The sequence below is a fragment of the Falco peregrinus genome, chromosome 3 (genome assembly GCF_023634155.1).
Source record: "Falco peregrinus isolate bFalPer1 chromosome 3, bFalPer1.pri, whole genome shotgun sequence".
Taxonomy (NCBI): Eukaryota; Metazoa; Chordata; class Aves; order Falconiformes; family Falconidae; genus Falco; species Falco peregrinus.
In genome coordinates this window covers 95709461-95727738 of record NC_073723.1, presented here as the reverse complement: position 1 = coordinate 95727738, position 18278 = coordinate 95709461, and positions in this window count along the sequence as shown.

The following is an 18278-nucleotide window of genomic DNA, read 5'->3' as shown; positions in this document are numbered from 1 at the left end:
TCTTCTACCTCCAAAAGACAACAGAGGTGAACAGAAACGAACTTAACAGCCTCAGGTCTTTCCTACCAAATCAAACTCACCAGCATACTGAAGTCGGATAGGTCTCCATCACCAAGGCAGCAGTCAACAGATTTCCAGCTAATTCTTTCCTAAATACCCTATCACTATTTCATGTCTGACTTGAAACCATGAAATGAGCTGGTGAGGTAACATATGCAGAAGTTCTAGTGATATACTGTCTTTGTTTCACATGCAAATAACAATCTCCCAGCATTCACTTAAAACCAATGCAAAACAATGTCTAGATGAAGGCCAGCTGCTTAAAGCAATTCTCATATCCACACAAATAAACCAAACCCTATAAATACTCATTAAGATACTTCTCCTAAACTCCATTTAAAATATGAGAGATTGCTGTTTATTGTTGTTATATCTATTTTAAAAATTCTGGGATACACTCAGACAAAAGGTGCTAGGGGACACATAAAAAGAGAGGAAGGAAATACCGCCTATTTGGAAATGAGAGTCACTTTATTGAAGAAATAAAGATTTCCTACACAAAGTAAGATACTAATCACTGCAGTTTGCATAAAAGCTCTGCCTACGGAGTCTGAATAAGAGATACTTCTCTAACTTCTGTGTTTCCCTTGCTCTTTCTCTTTCTTTATTTTTATTTGTTCTTCTGTTCTCCTGATAAAAGGAAGAAAGGAGGGAATTAAAAATAAAAAGAGGGAGAGCCAGGCAACTAGGGATTGTAAGTTAATAAAGCTTTTTCTGTATTTAAAAAAATATATTCTAAGGAAATCCCACAAAAAACCAACCCATTACCTTGGCCACATTCTCAGCCGTTATAAATTGATTTGGCTTTGTGGTGAAGCTGTGCTTTCTCCTGTGATGTCTGAGTAGAAGACCTAACTCAGAAGTTTGATATTAAGATTTGTTGCAATTCACCACGGCATTCTGACATGCGTGCTTGGTTGTTAAGTCTTCTACCTCTCTCTCTATACAGTTTACAATAAACCAAAGCACTACAATATATCAAAATACATTTAAGTTTTTTTGGGGTTTTTTTTGGGGGGGTGGGGGTGTGTGTTCAGATTTCTGTATTTATTTTAAATATGGAGAAATGACAACAAATTGATACCACCTTGGGCTTTTAAAAATTTTTTAAAACCCTTTTGCTTTCTATTGACCCTCTCTTCTTGTTTCCTTGTTTTGCTAATTTATATCTTGCCTGATGCACTAAGTCTTGGCAGTGGAGGTATTTCTAGTTTTTCTGGGCAGTCCCCAGAAAAATTGGACCCCAAACCCTGTTTTGCTTCTCTAACTTCTAAATATTTAGACAATTATTGTAACAAAATATGGATATATGATATAGCTTAACTAATGTTGGAAACATAGTAGAGGTATGTAGGTACTGCATATTCATTCATTGATTATCTGCTAAAATCTAGACACTGTCTCATGAAAATATGATAGAGAAAGGACAGTTACATGACTTGATGCTTTCTCTTCTTCAGCATCTTTGATTTTAATGAAAAGTCTTTTAATATGAAGTAAATCTCAGTTGGCAGTGGAAAAATGCTGCTTCACAGATTATTTATTCTGCTTCTGCTACTCCCAACCATCAGTTTTAATTCTGAAGTACAACCGAGATTAGCAGTGCTATGGGGATTCATTTTCTTTGAGGACAACAAAACATCCTGAAGAGAAACAAATAGCTGTGCTATACAGCTGCTTTGTACCAAGCAGGCACCAAAGTTCACCACTTCTGGTGTATAAGTAGCATTTGTCTGTGCTGTGTGGATGCAGCGGATTTTTACCAGTATATAGGCGAGCAGTTATACTGACAGGAGTCAATGGTCATTGGTCAGAAAGATGGCAAGGCTGCTCAGATCCTGATGTTTAATGATAGGCCCTTTGCCTTGAATAATTACAAATCTTATATGGCTGACACGTCTTAATTCATGAGATCCTGGTGTGTATAATTGGATAGAAGTATGAACTTGATTACACTAGTGAACTTGCTTTCCAGAGGAAAAAAATAATAAAAAAGTGATAACAGGCTTCTTTGTCATCAAAGGGTAAAGAAATGTGACAATCTGGGAACCAGTTTTAGGACCCCATCTGCTAAACCAGAGAGAAATCAAGATTTTACAGTTCTATAAATATTTTAGTGTATGCCATCATTTATGAACTCTGGCAGCTATCATAAAATCTCTCTGACTTTTGTTACAACTGCATATAAGGCCAGAAAATTGCATCTCATGGTAAACCATAAAAACCTAAGTAAAAGCACCATTCCTTTCAGTATATTCTAAAAATATACAACCTCCCTGTCAGTACATGGCAGGGTAGTTACCATCCCAAGATGCCTGTTTCTCCTTTTTTTTTTTTTTTTTATCTGATCTTACCCTGGTCTTTTCAAACCCTTTTATATTTCAGTATCCTTTTATGTTCCATAAATAACAGCCATCACAATATAACAGCTGAAATAGCTTTTACTTTGTCACAACGTACTGTAAGCAAGAGACACTTGGGTGATGCTAATGCCATGGATACAGGAAGAATTTATGCTGACCTTTTCTCTAATTGTTCCTGAAATGATTTTCATTCAGTGGTGAGTTTCTTTAGAGCCCTGAAAGGGAGCTAGCCTCAGAGCAGGTTCTGATGCTTTAATCACCCTGCAGAAAACCCTCTGTAAATAGAAGATAGAAGAAAAGAGTTATCCTGAGATTAACAATGCACCTTTTAAACTTGAACCCGCAGTCCTATGCCGTGTTACAAAGTGTCTCTAAAAGACAGAGATCATGCATCATCAGGTTTGTGATCGCAGAGGATAATCTGTCATTCCAGGTGGGATCTACACAGTTGGAATTATAAGACAGTACTTGAAATCACCTGCCAGCCTGACTAATAATAATTTATAGTTTATCTCAGCAAAGTTTCTAGAATACATTTTCTTGAACAATTCTTGGGGGTGGGAATGGAGCTGAACAAATAAAGAGACACTATAAAAAATAAACACAGAAGTCAACAGGCTATCAAATTCAAGGAAGATTACCAGATTTAAGGTCAAACTTCAGATCATGTCAAGACAGCACTAGGTGTAAAAATCTCCGTCATCTCATTTGCACGGGCAAAATAGAAAGCTGAACATTGAAGTGATGGCACATGCAACTGTTTGCAAAATAAATGCACAAATCCGGTTTCTGATGTACTGGTTACACAGCTGAGCAAGGCATACACCTTTGCAAAGGCAGTCGGCTAAAACAGTGGATGTGTTGCTTCTCCTTTTTCACCCAACTCAAGAATTCCATAGCTCCCACATGAATACCTGTAGCATAGTGTTACTGTGTCTTAGGACCTCCATTTGTTTTTATCAAACATATGGTTTGATTGTTCATAAAAAAATAAAGAGCTGTCTCGCATATATATATGTGTATATATATGCACAATATAAATCAATATACGAGTTATTTATGGACAGTAAAAGGAGAAATACCCAACCATTTTTTTCTATTTTGCTTTGTTTTCTAGTGAATTCAAATTGTTGCTAAATGATCTGTTGTAGCCTCTTCTAAAAAGTACTGAAAGCTTGGTCAATACCTGGAGCAATTATTATGGAAATTTATCCTTGAGATAACAACTCCATTAACCTCTCTGGTAACTAAGATGAGGTCAATTTAGTGACGGGTAACTGAGTAAATGTAAGATGGATTTCAGTAATTTTTGAAAGGTCATGCTCTGTTCAATAACAGTTGTGTTTCTTTCTGAAGAAGGATTATTCTTCCATGATGAGCACACTAATTCCTATACACAGTGCAATCACTTAGGACAACTTTAAAGCATTTTGGAGTCTGAATAAAAACAATCTCCTATTGAATGTAGGAATGGTTTTGCTCTTTGTATATTTACCTCTTCTCCTTTAGTCTCAGCTCCACTAGCTCATCTAGGTGATGAGGGTCTACATCTTGGCCTATATGTAGGCCAAGATAATGTCCCGCACTCACAGAAATCTCTCTCACTGTATTCTTTCATACACAAGCACATTTCAGGGTTGTTTGTTTGGGGGGTGGGGGGTGTTCTAAAACAAACAAAGGATAGATTTGGGTCTTGTTTTGTACTAGGAACCAAATTCAATCCTTTGATTGTTTTGATCTGTTCAAGCTACCACCCATTTTTGAAGATTCATTCATTTCATTTCAGCCAGGATTTCACTCAGAATCCATGTGTTGATCCAAACCTCGAAAAGATTTCATTTGTAAAATTCTGAAGCCACCAATCTGATAATGATAATGTCAGGAAGATCATTTTACTTCTTTTACTGTCCATAATATTTCATGGCCTGAAAAGCAGGCATTGTTTCTGCTACAATAAAATAGTTAGGCAATAAACATAGTCCACATGGGATGTGTAACTAAAGTCTTACTATATTATGGTCTTCCAGATGTTGCATCTTCAGACAAACATACTGTCTTTCTTCCTTTTGTGGTTTCCAGGTTGCTACTCCCACAAAACATTGTTTTCTTATGTTCTATAAAACTGGCTTTTCTAACAGTTTAACATGATGGGTTTTCCCTGTGACACATCCTAAAACTAAAAAAAGTCTATGACCTAATCCACCTTCCATTTACACCAGCGCAAGTTCATTGATGACAACAGTGCTTCATCTGATTTATGACAGGAGGAGAACAAAGCCCACCATCTCTCAAACTTTTCAGAAACAGACTTTGAGCCAAAACCTGTGAAGCAACTGTAAACTTTTCCATGGATTTCAGTGATCTCTGCACCAGGGTTCTAATGAGGACTCTGATGGCCTTGATGCTAGTGGCAGCTGATCTCAGGAGAGGCTACACAGCAGTCAGAGTGAGCTCAATGGAAGCACAAGGATCTCCTGCTGGCTTTTCTCCCTTCAAACTTGGGGAGTGAAGTCCTGAATCCATGTTCTTCAGATAGGAGAATGTCTCATATCAACACAACTAGAATTTCACCCACCATCTAAGTACAAGTACACAGCTCAAGTTTCACTTATTCCAGGCATCTGTACCAGCAAAACTTAGTGACTTCAGGACACTGAGGAACAAAGCATGGGAACTATTAGGCTGTGTACTTTTTGCAACATTTTTTAAAACAGCACAAAACTCTGATCTGCTGAAAGAGGTAAAACTTAAATGAAAGGCTAAGAGGAACAACAAGATGTTGCAATTTTAGTTGCAGTAGTCAGTAAATAATGCAACACACCCATATCTACTAGTCCCCAACAGGTCACCACTGCTGGTATCTGTTACATGATCCAGATCACAGGCTCTCCCCACCTATCTCAGCTACATTGGGCACCATCATCACTGCTCTTTACCCACAGTCTCATATAAACTTCAAATGTCCAAATCAGTTCACCTAACAGAGGGCACCATTTATTGCAGTTTGAGTTACAACAATCAGGAAAATAATGCAGCAAAAAAATAAAATAGCAAGCAGAAAAAAAGCTTTACCATTGGTCAAACTCTACTGCCCACACTCTTTCTCCATCCTCCAGAGCCAGACCACACTCCTCCTTGTCTCTGCTTCATCCAAGTCCTCCTTTCCCACACTCCTCAGAGCTATTTAACCACTTTGCTGTAGGATCACAGCTGCACATCGTCAAGGCAAGGCCACAGCTGTGCATTATCAATGTCAATCAACCCACTGCCTTCATTCCCCTACAACCAAAGGATACAGAGGTAAAGAGGTGTACAAGTTAATCAGGAAGCTGTAACATATTCCATCCTGTGGGATAACAGCGTCCACTCTTCCTTTAGGAAATTGCTCTGGACTACATCCCTTTCCAGGGCAAATTGTTACAGAGTGCATGAGCAACACTGATAATAAATCCTGATGGTGATCAGAATGAAAATAATAAATTGCTGCACTTAATACTTTCAAGCTTTCTATATATGCTGCTAAAGATACAAAACTCAATTGTTTAATGTAAAATTTTCTTTAAAAAAATAAGTAAATCAATCTTTCTGTTGCCTATCACTCCAATCTTTACAATTAAGATTCCTATTCCCTAGCTCATATAGGTTCTAATTCAAGTGAACATGTGTTCTTCATGTCCCGTGGCTGTATTAGATCACAAATCCCTCCTCATTACCACTACAAGCAGAAAGCCTACACAGCGTGCTCAGACTGCTCTCAACTTGTGAATAAGAGGGAAAGGTCCCTCTGCTCACCTGCTATTGTACCTTGGATTTCTGAGGAGGCAGGAGGACAGTTCCTCAGGCCTGACCTCATAACACCTTTCCTTGTCCCTTCTAGCTTTCTGCTTTGACTTCTTTCAACACTGTCAGCTCTTCCACTGCCTTGTAAGAGGTGGCATCATCAGCTGCCTATGAGACAGAGGCTGTATTTGACAGACAACAAACAAATACAGTGAGAGCACAGACAAGCTCTCAAATGTACTTCCATTCAGGGGAAACAAAAAAAGGGGAAAAAAAAGCAAGTGCCAAGTTTTCAGGTGGAAGTGGGGTTTGCAGTTTCCCAGACTATACATATGTCACTTGGATTCTGCAGTGCTTTTAGGGGAGAAAGTGAATGGTTTAGTCCTTCTGGCTTTGGTTCTTTGCTAATTGGTTTAAAGGTTTTCAGTTTTGTTTATTTAATGATATGGACTAGTCACACTTACTTCCACACACCTTTCAAAAAATCAATAACAGCATCTTTGGATATGAAATTTGTTCAGTCCTGCCTTAGCAAGATTCCCACCCCCAATTCTCTTCCCTGCTGCAACATCACGTCTCTCTGGAAGCAATGTGGAAACATCTTGGAAGAACATAAGAAACAGCAGGCCATGTACCAGCTCACAGTGATCACTTTGAACTGACACATAGTGGTGGGCTTGAATGAAAATATTAGGCTGGGAACTGATGCTGAGGCCTGGGAATGCCTCTGCCCGGAGGCCAGCAGCCTCAGGCTGGGAAGCAAGCAGTGACCTCAGCCAGCAGCAGTGTGTTGGATGGTGTGACCTGAGCCCTTCTACATGCAAAAAGGCCAGTGCCGATGTACAGCCAGCAAGGTGCTGTCTTTGATTTTCATCCCTGTTCCTGACAGTACTCCTACGTGTGTTTCATTCGAGCCCATGATTAAGCTCTACAGAGCTCACTCAAGCAGTTGGTTAAAATTAAACAGATCTTTTCAAGGCTTTCCTCAGTTTCATGCATTACTTTGCATTTCACTGGAGAGCTGGCTGGTCTGTAAGGCTGAAAATATCTCCAAATTAATAATTTGTTCAGTCCTGCCTTAGCAAGATTCTCACCCCCAATTAAAATAAATAAATAAATAGATACATAGATAGACAAATAAATAAATAACCACACCCCCAAAACCAACCAACCAACCAACCAAACAAACAAAAACCCACCAAACAAAAAAAACCTGCCAGTCTGGGGATAAAGGGTATCCCATGAAGGGTATCTTACACACTCAGGCTCCCAACACAGTAAGTACATGCACATTTATCCCACCACAGCCTCCCTTTTCTGGACAACCAAGCAGAGTTGGGACTGACAAAGTACAGAAGCCTGATAGGAAGCTAATTGCCAAGCAGGAAGCACCTCTGGGCAGGACTGCACCAAAGCCAGGTGTGCTGTCCCTCGTGAGTACACAACTGTGCTTCATCAAAGGGCTCTGGTGAGTTGTAATCCCTGGGAGCACAGCTGATGGCACCAGGAATCAGTAGCTGAATCCCACATTAAAATGTCACTTGAGTGCATGACTGACCTGTGGTGAACTGTTTGTAGACATTCATAAATGAAAGACAGAATCATAGAATCATTGAGGTTGGAAAAAGACCTTTGAGATCATCATGTGCAAACACTAGCCCAGGACTGCCAAGTCTATCACTAAACCCTAAGCACTGCATCTACATATTTTTAAAGACCTCCAAGGATGGTGATTCCACCACCTCTCTGGGCAGCCTGTTCCAATGTTTCACCACCCTTTCAGTGAAGAATTTTTTCTTAATATCCAATCTAAACCTCACCTGGAACAACTGGAGGCAGTTTCCTTTTGTCCTGTTGCTTGTTACTTGGAAGAAACCAACGTGCACCTCGCTACAGCCTTCTTTCAGGTAGATGTACAGAGCGATAAGGTCCCCCCGAGCCTCCTTCTCTCTAGGCTCAGCACCCCCAGTTCCCTCAGCCACTTCCCATCAGACTTGTGCTCCAACCCCTTCCCCAGCTCCATTGCCCATCTCTGGATACACTTCAGCCCTTCAGTGTCTTTCTTGCAGTGAAGGACCCAAAACTGAACACAGGTTCAGCAGTGCCTCACCAGTGCCCAGCACAGGGGGACGGTCACTGCCCTGGTCCTGCTGGCTACACTACTGCTGACACAAGCCAGGACACTGTTGGCCTCCTTGGCCACCTGGGCACGCTGGGGGCTCATGTTCAGCTGGCTGATGACCAGGACCCACAGACCCTTTCCCACTGGGCAGCTTTCCAGCTGCTCTGCCCCCAGCCCATAGTGCTGCGTGGGGCTGTTGTGACCCAAGTGCAGGGCTGGCCCTGAGCCTGGTTGAACCTCATAAGGGTACAATTAATTTAGCTGCTTTCTTGCCCCGCTATTCAACTTAAAGATCTGAAGGTAAGATCTGAATATTGCCAAAAGGGAACATGGTTTTCAGTAAAGGCAATGGATGTAGGCTTAGGACAGCAGGGTCCTCTGCTCAGCTGCACTGTGGGTTCCCTGAGAAACACCTGGCAAGCAGATCAGCACAGGTCCTTACAACTCTGCTGTCCCACAGGCATCAGCATGTCCCCAGCTTGGGGACATAACCTAACAGTGCAAAGGTATTTTAGCTCTATGGTTAATTACCACCACCATGCCCCCTAACCCCCCACCCCGCTTTGCTGGTCAGTGTATGCAGCCCATACCAGGCACAATTATTTAGCTTAAGCTTCTCTCCGTGCCTCCTGCTGCATCATGGCTTGACCACCCAAGTACATGCATATCATCAGCTGAGGAAACTTACTTGGCAACTGGTACCTTGATGTGTTCATACATTTGCATCATGCTGATAGTGCACAACCATGGGAGTGGTCAAGGTGTCATGTGTTGTCTCTTAAGGTGATTAAAAATACCTCAATTAGAAGTGAAAAGATAGAAGTTTCACTGTCTCGGGAGAGATTACATCAAAGATAACTGTATATTTATGAAGAAAGTAGATGCTACACCAAAGCATATCTAAACATGGCAAGCATCATTTAAAAAGGTAGAAAACAAAGCCAGAGGTCCTTCCATATTTATATGAGATACAAAAGGGGGAGAACCCTTCCCAAAGGATGGACTGCACAATCCCTTCTGCTCATGTGTTGGCATGTAGTAAATGGGTGAGAGCATTGTGAAGCCGGTATTGGTACCACCAGTCAGTGAACCGAAGGTCAGCAGACAGTTCACCAGAGCCTTTACAACAAGCGAAACAACATGTGGCTTGTTGCAGATGTTAATACCGTGCTGGCTGGTACAGCACAGCACTCGCTAGCCCGGACAACTGGCTGCTGTGTTGAGGCACCGCATTCATGAGGTTCTGTCAGAGAATGAGATGTGACTTCACTGTGTTTCGCTCCTTACATGGGGTGACAACCACTCAGTGTAACTGTTCTTGATGATCTTTTGCTGGAATGGATGCTTGCATTGAAATCTCAAGAAGATGTGCATCGCTGTAAGCCATATTTCAAACTCACAGGCTTTCAAGAGGTTTGGCCTATTCAGACCTGCTTAATGAATATTCCTCTTTTCAGTCATCATCTCCAAGACTGTTGACACCAATATATTTTTTTAAAAGCTCAATGACATTTCCCAGTTTGGCTTTGCGTGACTTGATTTATTGTTAGGTTTTTTCCACTCTTTCAGCAACAGATCTCCACTGGCTTTAAGTTCGTATGCAGAGAAGCTAGCCCATCACCACAGAAATTAATTCAGGTTTATGCTTTTCAGAATCCAGTTGATTGAGGGCAAAATTCAGTATAAAACTCCCAGACATTTTGATCTCTCCATAGAGACTAAGTTTATGGACATGAAGAGCCATCAGCTGATTGCTGTAACAAGCTCTGTCATACAAAAAGGCTGAGATTACAAAGCTTGAGCCAGAAGAATTTGCCCCTTTTTAGTACTATAACCAGTAACAGGGCCTTTTTTTAGAGATTCTGTTTAGCCTTAAATGTATATAAACGTATACTTTTAGCAAATTTTCATGCTACCATTTTTTTTAGTAGAAATTGTTCCAGAAAGTAATCTTATAAAGTAAATATTTATCAAAACACTATAGTAAGAACATAAACATTTCAGCCAGTGTAACTAAATCATTCAACCAGGACAATGAAAATGTACTTCTAATATTTAAGGTAGAGAAAATTAATATAGCATGTCATCACATTAATTACAGCTGGTCACATTTCCTTATAAAGCCATCAAGAATGTCAGCAATCCACATTTCATCATTCCAAAGTATAGATCTAAAAGGCAAAAATCTTACCCTGAAGTTCAAGAAGACCTTCTAATAAAGCAACAAGAACTGATGAAAATCAAAGACACATTGCCTTTTACAGAATTACTCATGATGATCTTCCTGAAATCGACAAAACATTTCCCTAGATGACTATTCTTCAAGCGAAGCAGAATTTTCCAAGCCTGACCCCTATTGACTGAAAAAAATGGGAACTTTCTCCCTGATATATGTGAGTAGTGGATTAAATCCTCACTTAAGTCTGTTCTCCAAACCGGCCCAGAAATTCAAACGTGGCAGCGATAGAATAGAATAAATTAAATTATAGCTATCTGATTGGTACTGGGAATATATGCTTCCATCAATACATACTGGCAGTCTTACTGCCACACACTGGGGAGTGTGTGAGTGACAAATAGTCTGAAAAAAGAGTCCACAGGAAATATTTGAAGTTCATTAAAAAATATAAAGTTCTTCACTGTATAAAAGCAGAAAGGCCTTGAAGCGGGGGGTGGGGGGGGTGGGGTGGGGCGGGGGGTGGGATGGGGGAGGGAGAGGAAAAAAAATAGCTGACATCTCTCATATTAAACTGTCACCTTTGGAAGGCACAAAAATACAATGAAGGTACAAAAGGTACAAAAAGAAGGTACAAAATACAGCAATGAAACCTCACTTAGCAGCAACTGGGAATGACAAACGCAGGCTTACAAAGACCCGTAGCAGGAAGAAATCACTGTATGTGTATGATAATGGAGCAGGACCTGGCTGAAACAGGGCAGCTGGGTTTCTCAGTGGTGCTTAAATCCCTTTCATCTACTTTCTACCTCTATCTCACTCATGGAGCTTGGGGTTTTTTTCCTTAAATATCTCAGCAGAGTGGATCTCAGTGTTAAGCCTTCAGCCTGCTCAGCAAGACAGCCCCATCCTGTGCCCTCAGTGCTCAGGCAACTTGTAGACACACTATACTCCCACCTCAGCTGTTGGTTCCCATCTGAGTTTTGTTTCTTTTTTTTTTTTTTTCTCCAGAAGAAGCAGTGTGCTGTGCCACTTAAGCACTGCTGAGTGGCAAGTCGTATGTTTCAGTGCTGTAGCTCCCCTGCATTTCAGTACACCAGTGGTCCTTACGCTACTCATTTCCTCTTTGAGCTGTTAATATCTCCAGACCCTCATCACACTTCATAGTTGAAGTACTGTTATTATTGGGTCTTCTGCACCTACTATCTTTTCCAAAATATAGTCACATATTATCTATTCTGTCTTCCAGATTGTTACAAAAGATGCAGTATAAAACTAGGCCATATGCCAATTCCTGCAAAAACTCAGTTTCAAATTCCTCATGTCAGAAACCTGTTGTCTTTTGTCCCAACTTTCCCTTTAGAAACATTCAGCCATTTTCAGCCAATATAAGAGTGTCCTCACCCCTGCCAATTGGCATTGTTTTCCAAAGGAATTTTGTGAAGCACACAACCTAATGTTTCCTTTACATCCAGAAAAATCACCTCTGTCCCCTTCATCTGCCCTTTCTGTCCCTCAGCTGAGAACAGCTGCAGTACACATGTTGCTGTGGCACAGTCTGGAAGAGGTAGTTGCTACTTCTATAGTACCCTTTGCTACGGGTTTTCAGATTTTCTGTTCCAATAGTTACACCGTTGTACAGGACAGGCAGTTTACTGGACACTGAATGACCAGATTTCCCTTTCCCCCTACTCACTCCCCCTGCACTTTACACTCTGTGCGTTACATGCATACTCTGTTTTATTCCAGGTTTAGCTTTCAAAAGTACCTCTTAGTGATTCAGTATGTTAATAAATTTCTTGAAGATGAGGGAAGTCTCATCACTGTGTTCTGCTGATTTGTGCATTTAATTTTCTCAAATATTTACTTACCTGCATTTATCAATAACCATACCATCTATGATCTTCATTGCTTCTTAATTGCCCATACTCTTTTATTTCCCTTTAAATGACAGATTCAAAAAAAGCAGCTTAGTGGTGCAGTCATATTAAAATCATAATTGATTTTGCCTCACTCCTCATTTATTAATGGACTTACACTACCTTCTCGCTAATAAACCTCCCAGTAATGAGTTTAGTCCACAGAGGATACATTTCCACCTCAACAAACCACTAAGCAATTTAGGACAGTTGGTAGTCTCTGCTTAAGGGAGTCCGAAAACTGGAATAGAAATTTATGCAGGCCATAATTAAAGTACTTTTAGAGAGCTGTGCGGGGAGTTTACCGACATTCTTTGCACTATGCCCATCTGTGGTCAGTGTAATTAATCCTTCGCTCGCAATTCAATAAGAACAGATCCTCACTGACAGTTTTTGATGAAGAGGAACCTTCAAATACTCACGCAGCGATCGGGCTCTGGCCATTTTCTCCCTTTGAATAGAAAAGGTTTGTGAAGGTGATGAGGGCAGATCTTTTTGGAGCTGCTCCGCTCTGGGGAAGGCGTCCAGACAGCGGAACATCCATCCACTGGGATAACAGCTGTTCCAGGTGTGTGGAAAGCCCAGCACACCCAGAAAAATCAGAAGCAAGACTTTGCCGGTTCACAGTGGGAGAAGATTAACTCACGGAAGTAAAATATAACCAGTAGTTTCTGCTGGAATTACTTAAGTGAAAGCAGAGTTATGCACTCGAGGGAGGGAGGGTCACTGGGCTGAGAGACGATACACTGCAAGACGCGCTGAAACTCTCAGATTGCAAAGGTTTAATCATGTCCCTTTCTGCATTTAATGACAAATCCCTGTGACCTCCTTTCCTTCCAGGATTGTAAGATTTTAGGGGCAAGAAACCTATTTGTTCAGCACCTAAAACACAGGGCTCATGGTACAGGAGGAGGGGTTCTCATAGGTCTAAGCTCATAGTGCTGCCTCACAAGAAACTCATGTAGTAGTGCTATTTTCTCCTGTCCTCGCACATGCTTACTTGGAGATAAGAGAAAGAGGACAATGAGAGGAGTCTTCCTCCCTGCTGGTCTGTGGGAGCTCCATGGCAGATCCTTTGGTGACTGATAGGATGCTGAGGGGAAGAAAACAGGCTAAACTAAGGAAGAGGAGAGTCCTGCTGGGCTTAGCCCTCCAGCTGATGCAGCAACCTCATCAGAGTGACTTGACCCGCAGTTTGACGCTCCCTGTTTTGCACCTCTCAGGGAGGATGGTGCTGAAGTCTTGCCTTTTTGACTCGCTGACATTTAATGCCACTTTGCAAAGGCATAAATACCACCTAATGTGTATGAGAGAATCAGGTCAAGATTAACCTTCACATAGGAATCACTTACTTCTGCATCTCTTCTGCTGGGACCTCTGGATTCTGGAGGTGTAATAATTAATATTTTTGGTAAGCTCTGAGATGCACAGTGCATGTTTCTCTTCCTGCCATTTTCTTACTGTTTCCGCCTCCCTCACATACATATATACAAATGCTAAAGGGAGATCAATCCGAGACTTTACATTTCGCTATACACAAGTAACCCACATAGAGTTCCATCCATGGTAATTCATCACTGATAAATAATTAACACACACACACGCATGCGTGTGCACACAAAAATATAGGTGCCAACCAAACAGCAAACTAAAATCCCTCTGCGTTGAGTAAACAATTCCACTAAGCGAAGAGGAATGTAAAATCTGGGAGGGGATGCAGGGAGAGAACACAGGAGAGTGCAGCTTTTCTAATAGCACTTTTAGTTGTCATTAAACACAGTCAGGGTTTCCAAAGCTAAAATACATGTTAACACATTCCAAAAAACTTCTATTAAAATATTTTTTCAGTACTTCAGTACAGCAAATGATGCAAAGCCAAAATTCCCCAGACAATGCACAGAACATTAGAGAATTAGTTTAACATTCTGACAACCCTGCAATTTTATTTAAACAAGTTCTTCCCTACCCAATTCCCTGCAGAGAAGTATTGTACCCTTTTGTTGATTGTAGTGGACATATTGCAGATCTCCGATTACCTTCCCAAAGGGCCACCCACTACAAGAAGTTTTTTGTGTTGCAAGCACAGCTTAGCTCGTTCCTCTCCCCCTCCTATTCACCTTCTTTTTTCTTTTTTCTCGTTTTTTTCTCCCCCCCCCCCCCCCTTTTAATTTTCTTAGCATTCTCATACGCTGCGGATGAGCTGACAGACTAGCCTGCCATCTGTTCTTTCATGACATGGTGCAACCTAATCAATTATCCCCAAACCACTTTGGAGTAAATAAAATGTCTACAATAATAATAGTCAGTTAAAAAGAAAACAGCATCATGCAGCTCCTGGTGGGAATTAGGTAGATTTCAGAACACAGGATTTTATTAACAGAGATTATTAGACCAGGAGAAGACAACTTCGGGATGAAAAAAAGTCATGTTCAGTAATTTATTCTGAGGCATGAGTATTAGACAGCATCCCTACACTTTGCACATCTTTGACCCTTTATAACCAATGATGCCAGGTTCAAGTAAATTTGCCACTCAGGGGTTTCTGAAATTTTGCTATTAATAGATACATTGATATCACAAATATGAGAGTTTGTACTAGTTTTAGGACTGTATTGAAATATCAATAAATATTAAAAAAAAAACCACAATGACCAGCAGATGACATTTATATAGTGTGAAGAGGCACATACATTTATTCAAACATGTATAAGGCCTGACATGTCTTGAGGGAGAGATTTGTCTCCAACAACCATCATGAGTAAAAATCCCCTAAGAAGAGCACATCACACATGCATCCACTTCCAGAACAGGCAAAAAGCAGAAACACAGCCAGCTACAAACAGAAATCAGGTTTTGCAACATTATATTAGGATTTAAGAACACAAGAAGATTGCAATTAATATCAGTGGACACCCAAGATCACGCAAAGCAGTTACTTATGAAGTTAATCTGAATATTGTTTTTCACAATGCAAACAACCCCTTGCTATTTTAACTCTAGGAAATTGATTTCATCAGAATACAGTAGCAATTATTCAATTTAATCAGCTGCTGGACATTTAAAACATATCTTAGCACTGGAGTGCATAGTGCATTTCCAGCATTTTTACTTTGCAGCATGAAGGAAGTGATAAGAAAGATTCAGTGTTCCAGTGAGACCATCAGCAAATCGCCAACTAAAACTTCAATTGAGGAATTAATCCAGTCTCAGTGCACAGATCACACTGATGGACCAGAGGGAAGAATTTTCTCATTACTGTCTTATTTTGAATACGAATGGATGTCATGTACATTCTACATTTTGTGTCCTGAAAGAAGTCAACATGTATAAATGTGCTACCAAATAGCATTTTTTATTAGCAAGTTGTAAAAAAAAAAAAGGGGGGGGGTGGGGGGGAGTGTCTCCTATGTTGCCAACTATGAAGGACATGGCAATAAGTGAAATAACTTCATGTGCACAGGTGCTGTTCCCAGTTTCTCTAAACTGTAAGCACATCACATCCTTTAATTAGTGTCCTCTGGAGAACCAATTTTACCAGTAAGTTAGAAAACAACCTAACAACATGAGTCTGAACTTTCTACCCAAAACTGCCTGGTCATGTTGAGACAACGTACACTATCTCCTGTCAAGCAAGGAGCAGAAAAATTGTAGGAACCATCTTAGAAGTTACAACTTTGACATATATAAGTGTCAGACCTCCTACTGTAGTATTCTAAAGTCTAGGTAGCTCTCTGAGAATACAGACTACACTAAATATGTGTGTTTGCTCTCATGCTGCCCCATCTTGACTGGTGGGAGACTGAGGCAATTATCCATAAAACATCATGCGTGGCAGCAAGGAATCTCATATGTTACGATGCTGTTCTTTACAGGCTGGCTTGTGTCTGTTCTTACACATTGGTGATGAGTCATGAGGCAGACTCAAGCCTACATCCTCATGGCCTCGTTGCAACTTCTGACAAGAACATAAACCATCAGGTGGGGACATGTAAAGAGAGGGTGGAGAAAAATCTCCGCCATGATGTAGGCCAGTGAAGATAAAGTAATGAGTCACAGCAGATCTTCATCAGTCTCTCCATGGCTGCTCCCTGGTGATTTCTGTGACATGTATGTATCAACGTATTTGCTTATTTAGGTTCTCATACCACTCCTCCTCCTGCAGTAGCCAAATGTTTCTGGCACCCTGACATTATGCTTAATTTCCAATTTTCTAGATACTTCACAGGAGCGTTCACCTTTCTGTTACAGCCATTTCTTCATGTTTCTCCATGTTTTACCATCCACTTCAGAAAAGGGCTAGCAATTATTTGCCTGATGTTTTCCTAACTTTGACCACCTTGAAATGTGATTTTGCGATTTTTTGTTGAAATGTAGGACATGGATCCCTTGCAGGCTTTTACAAACATGAGAGTTCCCATGTGTCGTTGACACTGATGAATTACTAGATCACTACAGAAGAACTTGGAAATGGCAACAGAGCTGGCTCCACCGTAGCTAACTTGAGCTCCTGAGAGGGACCAGAGGGGGTTTTGCTTCTTTTTATTACATGATATCAATTAAGCATTTAACAAGTTACAAAAAAAAGCAACTTTCCAATGGAATTTTTAACACAATGGAAACAAATTACCTTTGAGATGGTTATCATTTGGATTCTCTAGTAGAATGAAAATTAGACAAACGCCAACACATATTCATCCAGATTGCCCATAACGACTTGCCAGGCATCCCTGTTTCAAATCAAGTAAATCTGTGTGGCGTCTTTTTGACAGCAACACAAAATCCCGTGTGAAACACATTGAATGGCACAGCTGATGCAGAATGCTAGCAGAAGATGCTGTACCAAGCAGCTTTTGTTTTGAAGTGGGTACCTCTGTTATGCAATTCTCTTAGAATTTGCTTTCAAAGAATGAAAGAAAAAAAAAAAAAAAAAGCCTCAGCAAAGAAAAACCACAATTCCCATACATTTCTCAACTCAGATGATATTTCGACACTTGGGCAGAGTCTATTCACAGGATTTCTAAAATTCTGGCATTGGCACAGAGGCTATATTTGTTGCACTCATCTGGAGTAAAGGACCAAACGGTGCATGATGGGCCGGATGCAGGTGTTTAGTAGAAGAGAGAGGCTTCAACTCACTAAAGAAGAATGATGTCTATCAACAAAAAGTAACAGTGGAATTCATCGATATCAGCAATGTGCTGATTAGGCACACAAGCAACTTCCTTCTGTTTTGAGCCTTTCTGAGCCTTTCTGTAGTCACAAGGCAGATAAGACAGAACTATTATGGACAACACTGGTAATTTAAGACTATGGACAGGTCTTGGCTTTAGTGACATGTAAACGTTAACTTACAAGCTTAAGATCTTGTCCATGTAATTGTGCCTATATCTGAGAAGAGAAAAGCTAAACTTAACATTAAAAACTTCCAAACAGTTCATCAAAGACTCATTGGAGCAATAGGTATGAGGGAGAGTGCAAGCGATCACCTCCTCCTTACACTTCTCACACAAGCGCCAGCCACAAATGTGCTCTCAGGCTGTGGGGATGAGTAACATTCCTTGCCCTCTCTCTAATTCTTTGCCCTTGGGAGAAGCAGGGAGAAAGGCACACAGTGGAGAGAAGACAAGTTGTTGACTGTGTTCCCTGTGTATGGAGGCACACAAAGCAAACTGGAGTACGTGTGAAGGCACGGACAGCGTTGCTCTGAAGACTGGTGTAGGCTCTGCAGACCACCTGTTTGGAAGGGAGAAACTGTCCCTGACTTATTGCTCTCCCACGTTTGTACGACATCTGACACTATCCCTTTGCAACATCACTCTACATATGTTTTCTCACCAGCGTACATGATGTTACAAGGA